General features: G+C 44.9%; 1 protein-coding gene across 2 annotated transcripts in view; it reads left to right on the forward strand.

The window, feature by feature from the left end:
• Positions 1–267: 267 nt before the first annotated feature.
• BEND7 (BEN domain containing 7) overlaps positions 268–13,424 on the forward strand; it is a 107,846-nt gene continuing 94,689 nt past the window's right edge. For both annotated transcript variants that reach the window (XM_045285638.1, XM_045285639.1), the window contains exon 1: positions 268–329. The gene's annotated coding sequence lies outside the window, so the exon portion shown is untranslated. The remainder of the gene's footprint in view (positions 330–13,424) is intronic.

The following is a 13,424-nucleotide window of genomic DNA, read 5'->3' on the forward strand; positions in this document are numbered from 1 at the left end:
CAAACAAAGCCCATTTCTAAAGTCAAAGTAATATTTCAATGCTGAGTACTGTACTCAGAGAAAGCAAAGTTCTGGGGGATTACTGTGGACTACAGTGCTGTAGCTAACTGGCTTCACACACACTGTGTTTTATCAATTAAAGCATAGATTGTGCTCCTAGCCTTAATTGGGTTCTGTAGTCTATTGCTTATTCATATCTTGCTAGTCATTAGAATTCTAATTTTTGGTTGTTTTTCTTATCCCAGATTATCACCATGAAGTATATACGATCTCAGAATTCAGCAACGATGTTAATGGGGAGGCCAAAGAGACACAACCCATTTTTTTAGGTAGGTTCTTATGTCAATTAATTTCTTAGCGAAACAGTGTGGCCATTTGCAATTAGGAAGAGAGAGAGAGGGAAAAAAAAGATTGTGCAAGAACGGGAAATGTCTTCCACTGCTTAATGTATGACATTCTTTTCAAGACCTTTTATTTTACAGATTGCCAATATATCCCTTATTAACATTGCTAAAAGTTGTAATTTCAGACATAAATGTTTATTAGTGTCTACACACAGTGCTAATTATCACTCACTCACAGAGCCAGATGCTGACTGTGCAGTTTTGTGGCTCTGAGCGCACCCATTTACATTGCATATCCACTGGCATGATTCACTGGCAATAGTTTGTGTAATTGGGGTATTACATCTTTGACATCTGGATAACAGAAATTCAATTTCCAGGAAGCTGCTATTTGTTTGGTTTTGCTTCTGCCTTGGGTGGGATAGAGGATTAATGTGCTGTCTTATTATAATGTCCCTTCACCTCTGTGGCCTGGTTGCTAATCCTGCCATGACAAAATTAAATTAAATCTACAGTCAAAAAGCGGAAAGAAAATAAAAGTGCGATTGTCTGTCTAACCACCTCTTGATAGTACTAGTTGTCACCAGGCAGCTCCTCATTGTCAGGGCTTTGTGCTTGCTCCGCACCAGCATTTTTGGTCCGAGAGACCTGCCCCAGCCACACTGTTCTTCATCATCTTCATACCAGACTGCCCCGCCCCCCCCCTCCAGGGACCAGCAGAGCAAAAGCAGCCTCTCTGAGTCCTTTAGACAAATGCTGCTGCAGGAGAGGTAGACGGGTAGCCAAGAAGGTTGCCTCCCTTTCTGTATGTAGTTTTTGATACAACATGCACTGTGCATGCAGAGCCTGGGAGGTGCCGTCTGTGATTTGCAAACCATGAGTCAAAACTTAACATGATTTAGGAATTTGTCCCTACAGCAACCCAAACCCAAACCCACTACCATCAGTTCTGACCCAGTTCTGAGACTGTCAGTCTTCATGGGAGCAGACAGCCTCGACTTTCTCCCCTGGAGCAGCTGGCAGGCTGGAACCACTGGTTTGGCACCGCCAGGAAGTAGAAGAGGCAAGAAAGTTGGGACTATGAAATGCCAGGACCAGACATGTCCGATCCCAGGGGAGAATGGTTAAGACTTTGGGAAGCAGAGTTGCCCAGTAACACAGGGCATTGTGCTTCAAATTAAGCAACAGGCAAGCCAGAGAGTGCAAGGTTCTGTCACCTGGCTCCCTCTATTCTGCTTTAAGGAAGAGAGAAAGGGTGCCAAGGAGTGAGAAGTCCGACTGAGACATAAGTCAAATAGGAGGCAGGCCGCAGTAGTGCTTACACACGTGATCATTGGGAGGTATGCATCTTTCCAGGGAGAGTGAAGTGAGCACCGCTCTCAGCACCTGTTTACTGTGGTTAAGATGACAGCAAGCCCAAAGGAGTTTTGTTTTTCAGTCCAAAGCTTAATAATCAAAATGTTGCGTCCCAGAAAGAATATTTTTGGATGATATTCTTTTCAGTTCCCCAAACTGGATCAGGTGGAATTCTGACCCTGCCATTTGAAATGAAGAATTTGCCTCAGAAAATTTACATTTCATCTTAAGAGCGGTACATCATGGCCTTGGCTAGTTCTTCTCCAAAGAAGCAGCCCCCTGCCCCCACCTCCCCACGACGCCCCGACTCTGTGTTTGGAAACTAGAGCAGTTGTTATGTAGTCACTTGATTTTGAGTATGAGAACGTGAGACTGGAGAAGGGGGGGATGCTGGTGCTCAGAATTCAGAAAAATGCATATTTTTCACTGCTTTCTTAGCTGTGTCCAGGAAGATGTGAGTAAATCAACGGGAGATCACACTTACCGACGCTAGTTATTATAAGCCAGAACATTGAGCAGCATAGATGTACGTGTAGTGGATTATTTCTCCATCTCTTACTTACTGTGGTGAACATGTCATAAGGCTCCCCAGACACTCCCCAAGAAACCCCCCAAAACCTCAAAACCTCACTGCTATCAGGTTGATTCAGACTCATTGCACCCAAAGAACAAGGTAGAACTGCCCCTGTGGGTTTCTGAGACTTAATGCTTTATAGGATTGGAAAGTCCCGTCTTTTTTCCTAAGGAGTGCCTGGTAGTTTCAAACTGTTGACCATCATATAGCCACTACACCACCAGACTCCTGAGGTTCCCAAAGAACTGTTTAATTTTGTGATCTCCCAATCAATTTTTTAAAACGTAGTAGAAGAATAAGACATCATTTTTAGACAAATAGCAATATTTTACTGGTGACATCTGAAAGGAAGAATTATGCAGTTGATAATGTTATAACACGACTCCTTTTAATTTATAGTTCAAACAAAAGAACCAAACCTATTGCCCTTCGAGTGAATCCCAACTCTTAGCGACCCCTTATGGAGTTTCTGAGACATTAAATCTTTATGGGAGCAGATAGCCTCATACTTCTTCCATGGAGAGGCTGATGGGTTTGAACCAATGACCTTGCAGTTAGCAGCCCAACGCCTAACCCACAGCGCTCTCAGAGTTCCTTAGTTTAGAATGACTCTTCTCCAAACACTGAAATTGTCTATCTTGTCGTTTGCTAGAGCCTTACTTATTGTGATGTAGAATTCTGTATGCGGTTTATGTCATCTAAGGGAATTTGCTACCCAAACCACTGGCTTACATGTGCTTTGATACCAAAGAAAGAAAGAAAAAAGTGCGGGGGAGGGAGGCATGGTGGTTAATTGCTCTGCTGCTAATCAAAAGGTCAGTGGTTTAAACTGATCAGTCACTCCGTGGGAGAAAGTTTTGACAGTTAGCGTCGGTAAAGAGTTGTATTCTGTCCTATGGGGCCTGTGAGTTAGAATGGACTCAGTGGGTTTAGTTTGCTTTGGTCAGTACTGAAACAGGGCCCTCTGGATACTATATGGCATTTTCTATGTTCAAGCATATGTGTTACCTTTGATATTATTTGCATCTGTAAGTTGAACGCTCACATTTTGGGCCTGGGGTTGGGGTGGAGTGTGGTGGCGTGGGTTGAGAAGTTTGAGTGTTTGCCTATTGTCGCACATTCAGCGTGGCGTGGTAGGGCAGATCAATAGGTATTTATAGTAGTTCCTAATTTGGGAGTTGCATTCACATTTTAAATTTGATAATTGAATCAGAAAAAGTTACTTTATCTTGTGGACATTGAGTTTCTCAAGCTGGCTGTGATGGGAATGTGATTTAAGATTTGAGTACTGTTTGGAGGGAGACAACTTAATCCTTTTACATCCATTCAGCCATGCTTTAAATAAAATAGTATGAATTTATCACTTTTCCGGAGTGTGTTTGTGGATAGCTGAAGAAATGGATAGGATATTGACCCTGCTCTCAGGAGTTAATAATAATCCGTTGGGGAGATAGGACAAATTCTGGGAACAGCTCAGGAGCAATGTTTAGTAATAATAACTGCTGCAGTTGTGTGAGCACTTACTTTGTGTAAGATATTTAGCAGAGTGCTTCACATGAAGCAGCTCAGCAAGTCTGTGAGTCATCATTCTGGAAATCTATAGATAAGGCTTAGGTAACCTGCCAGAGATCTCATAGCTAGGAAGGGACAGAGCAGGGATTCCAGTTTACGCCAGTCAGAGCTTGAAACAACTGTAGGGTATTGGAGAAGGTTCCAGAGGGCAAACCAAGGTAGATCCTTAAGTAACATCATTTCACGTTGAGTGTTGCATTTGATCAGTTAGAGTGTTTTCACATCTGCAAGGAGCCCTAGTGGCAAAGTAGTTACATGTTGGGCTGCTAACCACGAGGTCAGGCGTTCGAAAGCCCCAGCCTCTCCAAAGGAGAAAGATGAGACTTTTCTACACCCACCATGAGGTACAGTCTCAGAAACCCAGAGGTGCAGTTCTCTCCTGTGCTGTAGTCACTCTGAGTGGGTATTAACTGTTCAACATTGAAATTGGTTTTGTTTTCTCAACTTGATTCTTGCAATGTACCTATGAGAGAGTTACGGTGGTTGCTGTTAGTCCCATTATGTGACTGAAGAAACAGAAGCTTAGAGTAAGTGACTTGCTCAAAAATAGCAGAACCTGGAGTGAACTTAGGTCTCTTATCCAAAGCTCTTTCCCTTCTGTCATGTGGACCACTAGGAGACCTTAGCTGGTAGCAGGCTGCTTTTAGAAAACTGAATATAATAACAAAATGCTTAGTATATTGTTTATAACTAATACAAACTTCAAATAAAATTTCATTTTAAACATTGGATTGTGATCTTAGTAGAACTGTGCTGCACTGGGTTTTCAATTGCTGGGGTTTTTGGACGTGGTAGACCTTTCTTCTGCACTACATCTGGGTGGACTTACACCACAAACCTTTGTTACCAGCCAAGTGACCTCCAGATTTACTGAGAGAGTATGTGAATTTGAAACCTGTTTGTTCAGTAGCCTGTCATTTGTTTATTCAGTGCATATTTAAGGCGCTCCAATTATGTACCAGACCCTCTTATCAGTTGTTGTTTTTTTTAATGTTCAGTTCAGCTATACAACTTTCAGTGCCAGAAGCACATGGTATAGTAACCATGCCAACTGAGCAGAATTGAGATCTCTCTGTCCCTCCACCTGCTTGGCAGTGGTTTTCTTGATGAGTTGTCCCCGCTAAAGTCCAAAGAATCTCCCCAGAGAGGGCACACTGTGGAACTCCTACCCACAGTTACCAGTTAGGAGTTTCGCCTACAACCACAATGTGTTTCCTTTTCTGGAGAATTGGGCCGGTCCACCTGTAACACAGAAAAGCTCTTCCCCTAGAATTGTGTGCCTGCTCTCTGTCCCTGTCCCCTGGTCTCCCACGGGTTCTTGTTTGGTTTTTAAAGACCTAGGGAGTGAAATACCTCCTTCCACAGAAGGAGGCCCTGGTGTTTCACAGGTGTCTGAAGCTCCCACCAAAAACCAACCTCACTGTGGATGCCGACTCAGAGTGACCCCATATAGGACAGGGTAGAAGTGGCCCTGTAGGTTTCCGAGATTGTCACTCGTTGCAGGAGTAAACAGCCCTGTCTTTCTCCCAAGGAGCGGCTGGGGGTTTCCAACTGCTGACCTTACAGTTAGCAGCCCAACTTGTAACCACTGTGCCACCAGCACTCCTTTTTCTCGTCCTCCTCCTCGGAGCAGGCGAAACAAGCCAGAATAAGGCAAAAGTCTAAGAGGGCCAAGAGGAAAGGAGAGAAGAAACCCTGAAAAAGCATCTCCTTTGGCAACAAGAGCCGTGCCTCTCCAAATCTCCTCTCAGCAGCATCGTGACCCCTTGTGTTCTTGTCTCCCTGTCCTTCTCCACGTCGGTTGTTCTTAGGTGGAGTGAAGGTTAACAGAAAGCTACGAGTGTAGCCAATAGTAACCCCAACCAAACCCACTGCAAACTCATGGTCACCAACATATATGTTCTCTCATGACCCTGTCTGTGTTATTTCAAGGAGAAAAACTCACCGGGGAGTTCTACTCTACCCTCTGGCATCTGTGAGTTGGAATCGCCTCAATACGAGTGAGTTTGAGTCCCAATGAAGGTACTATGGTTTCTGCGTTGTCGTTGTTATTAAGGGCTGTTGCGCTGATTTCAGCTCACAGTGACCCCATGTGACAGTCGAGCTGTCCTGTAGAATGTTATCTTCACAGAAACAGACAGCCAGCTCTTTGTCCTGCAGAGCCACTGGGTAGGTTTGAACCACCAACCTCTTCACTTAGCAGTCTGGCGCTTAACCAGTGCCCCACCAGGGCTCCTTATTCTCAATTTATTCCTTTAGAAGTTTTGTGGAGTTCACAAGGTTATTCTGTGACAGAGCTTGGGGGGGGAGATAAATCAGGGCCTATCTGTCCATTGAATCCCTGGTGGCGCAGTGGTTAAGTGCCTGGCTACTAGCTGCGACGTTGGCTGTTTGAGCCCAATAGCTGCTCCATGGGAGACAGCTGTGTCAGTTTGCTTCCATACATTTATACAGTGTTGGAAACCCTTTGAGGCAGGTCTGCTTTATATCATACAAGGTTACTGGTACAAGTCAGAATCATGTTGCTAGCAACCGGATTGGTTTTTCGGTCTTCTCCAAAGCCATGTCCATGACCACCTGAAATTCTTTGTTCAAGTGAACTCCGATGTGTATACCTTAGTTCTTAACCACACCAGATAAAGGGGAAGCAGGGATGCTGGAAACAGGTGGAGGAGGCCAAGAGCTGCTTACACTGCATCTGAGATTCTTAGGGCTCTCCCACCTCTACCAGCCCCGTAGAACCTTTAGTGCTCCCCAATCACAGTTTAAAAATCACTGGTCTGAGACCTGGAACTACATACAGGCCCCCCATTTTTCTTCTTTTTTTTCATGTCTATTTATATAAGATAGGCAAGATAAACAATCCTGAGGAGAAAACAACAGGACTGGCAGTTCCGGGTGGATGGGGGGAGAGGGAATTGGGGGGAAAAGATGGTGGAGCCAACAAACCCAGGGACCATGGAACAACAAGAGATCTAAAATTGATGGCAAGGAGGGTGCAGAATGGTGGGGTTTGATCAAGGGCATTGTAGCTGAGAGGAATTACTGAGAGCCAAATGAAGTTCGAATATGATAGTGGGACAGGAGGAAAGTAAAAAGAAATAGAGGGAAGAACTAGGAGGCAAAAGACATAGAGGTATAAATACAGGTATGTACATATGTAAATATATTAAAACATAACAAAGGGAGATAGGCCTCCGTACTTAACTTAATATGTTAAGTATTAAGGAAGCAGACATTGGGCCTCTACTCAAGTACTCCCTCAACGCAAGAACACTTTATTCTAATAACCTGGAAATCTATGATGCTCACCTTCCCAACATGATCGCTGAAGACAAATGGGTGCATAAGCAAATGTGGTGAAGAAAGCTGATGGTGCCCGACTATCAAAAGATATAGCATCTGGGGTCTTAAAGGCTTGAAGATAAACAAGTGACCATGTAGCTGAGAAGCAACAAAGCCCACATGCAAGAAGCACACCAGCCTGTATGATCATGAGGTGTCAACCAGATCAGATATTAGGCATCAGAAGACCCAAAACAATCATACCAATGTGAATTTGTGGAGACCCAAAGCCCATCTGTAGACAATTGGTCTTCCCCTTACAGAAGGATCACAAGGAAGAGACAAGCCAGTCAGGTTGCAGTATAGCACCAATGAAACACATCATTCCTCTAGTTCTTTCATGTTTCCTTTCCCCCACTATCATGACCCCAGCTCTACCTTACAAACCAGACTAGACCAGAGCTTGTATACTGATACAGATAAGAGCTCTCAACACACGGAATCCAGGACAGATAACTAACTCCCCAGGAACAGTAATGGAAGTAGCGATACAATGAGGGTAGGGGGAAGGTGGGGGGAGAAAGGGGGCACCAATCGCAAGGATCGACATAATAGCCCCCCCACCCCCATGTATAACTCCTTCCCCCTCTCCTGAGGGGGACAAACAACAGAAACATGGTTGAAGGGAGACAATGGACAGTGTAAGATATGAAAACAATAATAATTTATCAAGAATTCACAATGGTGGGAGGGGTGTGGAGGAAGGGGGGGGAAAAGGAACTGATACCAAGGGCTCAAGTAGAAAGAAAATGTTTTGAAAATGATGATGTCAACATATATACAAATTATGGTTGAAACAATTGATGTATGGGTTGTTATAAGAGCTGTAAATATCCCCAATAAAACAATTTATTTAAAACAGCCCCTGCTCTGTATGGTTTGTCAGGTTTAGAAAAGCACTACAAATAGATCTGATTATATTATCATCCAAAAAAACAGCTTCAGAAACAATGGCAAGCAAAGTCAAATTATGCAGAACTTCTTGAGGGAACTTCAGCACCGGTGGTTGCTTTGAGCTTGTGGCACACACAGGAATGTGTTCGCGTAGCTGTAGACACTGTCATTCGTAGACATCTCACTGCCTGAAGTTGGGGAGGCCATGTTAGCGAGGCCCTCTATGGTTGCAGTCTCCTCCTAATAGATATTTATTTAGCTCTTGCTACCAAAGTCCTTTTCATATATGGTTTAGTGAATATTCACAACTCCACTGTGACATTGCTGTATCTGGTTTACAAATCGGAAGCTGAACTCAGAGATAAAGGTGATTTGCTTAGAATCACACAGTATTCGTAGCTGACTGCAGTTTAAAGTCTGGCCTTTTGACATCATGTCGGAGTTCTTTTCACTGTATAGCTGTCTCTGATCCTTTGCTCCTTTTCCTTCATTCTACCTGCCTATCTTAACATGTAACTAGCCATTCCCTGCTGCCTTCTCAGGGACCCTAGATTAAAATTTGTATCTCTTGCCCACGTGTTCAGTATCTACAGCCTGACCCTAATTACTTCCTGCCCCCCACCTTCATGAAACCAACCTGCCATCCAGCAAAGTAGGAATTCTTGCCATTCCAGATCTGCAAGAGGGGTCCTCAGACTGAAGGCAACGCGCTTACTGTCATCGAGCTGATTCTGACTCATAGAGCCACCCTGTGGGCAGAGTAGAACTGCCCCGTTGGGTTTCTAAGACTTCAAGTCTTTACAGGAGCTGGGTGTGGGGGAGCCAGAGCTTCCCCTTGAGAAAGCCCAAGATGAATTTGGGGAGAAAGGAGTGAAGTAAGCACTGTTAAGTACCTGCTGTATGCCAGCCACTTCCCAAACAGGATCGCGGTTCTCCCTCAGCAGTTTGGTGAAGGTATTATTATTCCCGTATTCAGATGCCAAGAATAGGCCCTTTGAAAACAAAAACAACACAAAAGAAAACATTGCCTTGGAGCCCAGTCCTTTAAAGACAGAGTAGAACTGCGTGGTGGGCTTTCCAAAGCTGTGATTTGTACAGAAGCCGAGAGCCACAGCTTTCTCCAGTGGAGCTGCTCTGGGCTCAACCCACGGGTCTCTGAGCTGAGTGCTTGCAGCGTACCATCCAGCCTCTGGGGGAGTGAGGCCCCATTCTCTTCCTTTTTCTGCTGAAAGGGCGGGGGTCTACTGCTAGCTCATCTGTCTAGCCTTATCTACTTCTGTTTCCTAAAAACATTTTGCTTGTTTCAAAGGTCTCCTGATCACTCCTTCCTGATGCGCTCTTTCCCTTGGTCTCTGTCCCTCTCGTCATGTCTTTTTCTCAGTGCCACTGCCCAGTCACTTGACATTTGCCAAGTCTTACCCCATCTCCGTGCTTGATCTGTTCAATCCCGTCCTCCTATTGTTTTTAAAGCCCAATTCAAATACTCCCTAGGCCTGTCAGCCTTTTCAGTTTATATAGCACAGCCGAGCAAAGTTAGGTGTGAAAGCCAGAAAACGTTGCTTTGAGTCTCAGGTTAAAATTGGTAAAACCATGGACTACACTCGAGTGATTTCCATTGTTTCGATAATAAAATAATAATGTTGGCCTTAACCATTTCATCAGACTCTCCCACAACATACAGCTAACCTTCTTTTTCACACTTGAAACCACAGTAGTCTTATATATTGATTTCCCCTCTCCTTCCTTCGGAATAGCTTATTGTTGTTAGTACCTTTGAACCAATTTAACTTGTAGCTAGTGACCCCATGTGACTGAGTAGAATTGCACTTAGCATGTTCCAGGGGATTCCGAGGGAGGAGACTAACACTGTCTGCTCCCAGAAAGATTTACCGCCTCGGAAACTATCCTCTCCTATAGGGTTGCTATGGGGCGGAATCAACTTGATGGCAGTGAGTTTTGTTTGGTCTTTAAATTTTTGATGGGAGCAGATCCGTTCTCTTATCCCTGAGAGCCCCCTGCGAGCTCATTCGACCCGCCTGTCCGTTGCTTGCCACCAGAAGCTGCTCCTCTGCTTTAGCGCCACTCCTTCAGAGCACCTGCACACACACACACACACACACACACACACACACACGATCCCGCCCCTCCCTCAGCACCTTGACTTCGGCTGCCTCGTGTCTGCTTTTTTTTTGGTCTGTGGCTTTATTGTGCTCCCAGTGACCGTGCAAGTACACACCCGGTACTGCCAACCATTACCACACTGAGTCGCCATTGTTTGTTGGCAACATCTCTCCAAATAGAAACTGCGAGACCCTAGAGAGCCCTGCCCTGGTGGTGCAGCGGTTAAAGTGCTCACCAGCGAATCGACAGGTCTGCAGTTTGAATTCACCACCTGTGCCATGGAAGAAAGAAGGGGCAGTGTGCATCTCTAAAGATAGACAGCTGTGGAAACCTTCTGGGGACAGTTCTGCTCTGTCCTATGGGCTCCTGTGAGTCCGAGTTGACTCACCGCAGTCGATTTGATTGGACTAGAGAGTAAACATGACCTGGATTCTCTCTCTTACTCCTTTGACACATTTAACCCAGCGTTGTATTCATAGTAAGTACTTGAATAATCCATACATGGATAATCATTACCCAATGCGTAGTGTCTAGGACACTGGAGGTTTGCTATAAAACAGACGGTAGTAAGACTTGAAAAGACATGTGGTGAGTTAAGCTGAAATATAACTCATCTAACTTGAAGAAGCTTTTATAATATACTAAAGAGGAATCTGGAATTTCTAGTGTTGAATCGCAAGACTTAACCTGAAATCTATTTATTTTCAATCCAGACAGGACCAAAAGGAGAGGACTGGCCCTCGGAGAGCTAGTGGTATGCTAAATAGAACCTTAAAATGATAACCCATGCTTGCGCCATGTTGTGCTGTACCACTAGCGCAACTGTGCAAGAGGTGCTTAACTTAGAACTGATCTGTTTACAACCCGATTTGGGCACTGCCTAGTTCTCAGGTCCCACATGAAGGAAAACTGTCTACTGCCATTTAGGAACATGAAACAACAGCGGTGGTTGTTGGAACAATGCCATAGCAAAGCCCAAGCAATTGGGACAACCCTTTGCTATTGTTGTGTTTCTGAGGGGACGGGGGACAGGGCCAACCCACCGTTGTACCTCCAGGGCTGCTCAGTGAAGGGGCATGGAACTGAAACCCAGCCTCCCCTGGCCTCACCAAGACCTGTGCATGGGCAGCATCCGTCCCAAGAAAGTGATTTCTTAGTCTCTACCCACAAACAGTCTGCACGGCCCAGCAGCGGCCAGCCCCGGAAAATGTGTGCTGTGATGTGATCTTTCAGTTTGTGTAAACCAATCACAGCCAATCATTAAAAACAACAACAAAAAACCCTCTCTGCAAAGTGCAGAACCTAAGGAGATATATTGATTATTTGCCTCTGTGATTCCCATGGGAATATGGATTTTACTTTTGGAAGAAAATAATGTGGTGGTATATGAGATAAAATGATCTTTGGAACAGTGTGTTTTGTTTCTCGGAGTTAAAAATAGATTGAGGACGTTTGTGCAGGAAGTCTGTTTTCTCGTAAGGAACAGATTATTGGAGAGGAAACTACCTGGAAAGGAATGCATCGGCAAGGAAGGACGGCCAGGGAAAGCAGCAGCATCTCAGACCTGTCGGGACGGATCCAGGGAATGCCCGGTCAGGTTCCTGAGGGCTGTGGGCAGCCCAGCCTGCTCCCCTGCCGCGAAGTCTTCAGCACCTGTTGCTTTCAGGTTTCGACTCAAAGTCCCCCTGGACTGTAAATCCCCTACGGGTTAGCTCTCTCTCCTTGCGGTCTAGCTCTGCTCTAGTCACATCACAAACACCCGTAAATGCGGGGTGAGGGAGTTGAGGCGTCCACACGTAGATTGGGGAAATCACCCATTTTGGAAGTCTGTTGTGCAGCTCTGTTACCTCAGCCCTCACCCCCAGCTCAGCGGACTGAAAACGTGCACATCCGTCTTGATGGTTAACACCAGCAACCGAAGGCTTACTTTTCAGTGGACGATGTAGTTCTTCTTTTCCCTTTTCTTTTTCATTAGGTGAATGGCAGAGCCCCTTCCTTCTACAGTCGAGCTCTGAAATAGGATACACTTCTGTGCCCTTGTGTTCCAGCCCCCCCCCCCCATCCCCCAAGTACTCTGATGGTCTCTTTGTCTGGAATGCCCTCTACTCCCCTGGTCTCTGTGATGCTTTATTCATCTTTCAAGTCTCAGCTTGATTACTTTCAGGGGAAGACTTTTGAGTTTTAAGTGTTTATTATATTCCCTTGGCACATTGACCCTCTGTAACTATTTTTGAATAAATGAACAAGTACCATATTAAAACATGTTAAAATATAAGTTTCCACCAGTTATCAGCTTCTGTAAGTCAGACAAAATAATTTTTAAATCATTTTATTGGGGCCTCTTATACTTCTTAGTACATTCCATCCATCCATCCATCCATTGTGTCAAGTACATTTGTACATATGTTGCCATCATTTTCAAAACATTTTCTCTCTACTTGAGCCCTTGGTATCAGCTCATTTCCCCCTCCCCCACCCGCCCTCCCTCACAAATTCTTGATAATTTATCTTTTTTTTTTCATGTTTTACACCAACTGCTATCTCCCTTCACCCACTCTTCTGTTGTCCGTCTCCCTGGGAGGGGGTTATATGTAGATCATTGTGATTGGTTTCCCCTTTCTCCCCCCACCTTCTTCTTACTTTCCTGGTATTGCTACACTCTAAACTATTGGTCCTGAGGGGTTTATCTGTCCTGGATTCCCTGTGTTTCCAGCTCTTATCTGTACCAGTGTTCATGGTCTGGTCTGTCTGTGTGTGTAAGGTAGGATTGGGGTCATGATCGTGGGGAGAGGGGAGAGGAAGCATTAAGGAACTAGATGAAAGGTGTATGTTTCATTGGTGCTATACTGCACCCTAACTGGCTCCTCTTCCTTGAAATCCTTCTGTAAGGGGATGTCCAATTGTCTACAGATAGGCTTTGGGTCTCCACTCCACATTCCCCCTTGTTCACATTGATAAGATTTTTTGTTCTGGGTCTTTACTGCCTGATACCTTATCCCATCAACAGCTCGTGATCACACAAACTGGTGTGCTTCTTCCCATGTGGGCTTTGTTGCTTCTCAGCAGATGACCACTTGTTTATCTTCAAGCCTTTAAGACCCCATATGCTATATTTTCTAATAGCCGGGCACCATCAGCTTTCTTCACCACATTTGCTTATGCACCCATTTTGTCTTCACCGATCGTGTCAGGAAGGCCAGCATCACAGAATGCTGGGT

This window comes from Echinops telfairi, unplaced genomic scaffold (assembly GCF_000313985.2).
Source record: "Echinops telfairi isolate 266 unplaced genomic scaffold, ASM31398v2 ScPeMD7_7474;HRSCAF=8512, whole genome shotgun sequence".
Lineage (NCBI taxonomy): Eukaryota > Metazoa > Chordata > Mammalia > Afrosoricida > Tenrecidae > Echinops > Echinops telfairi.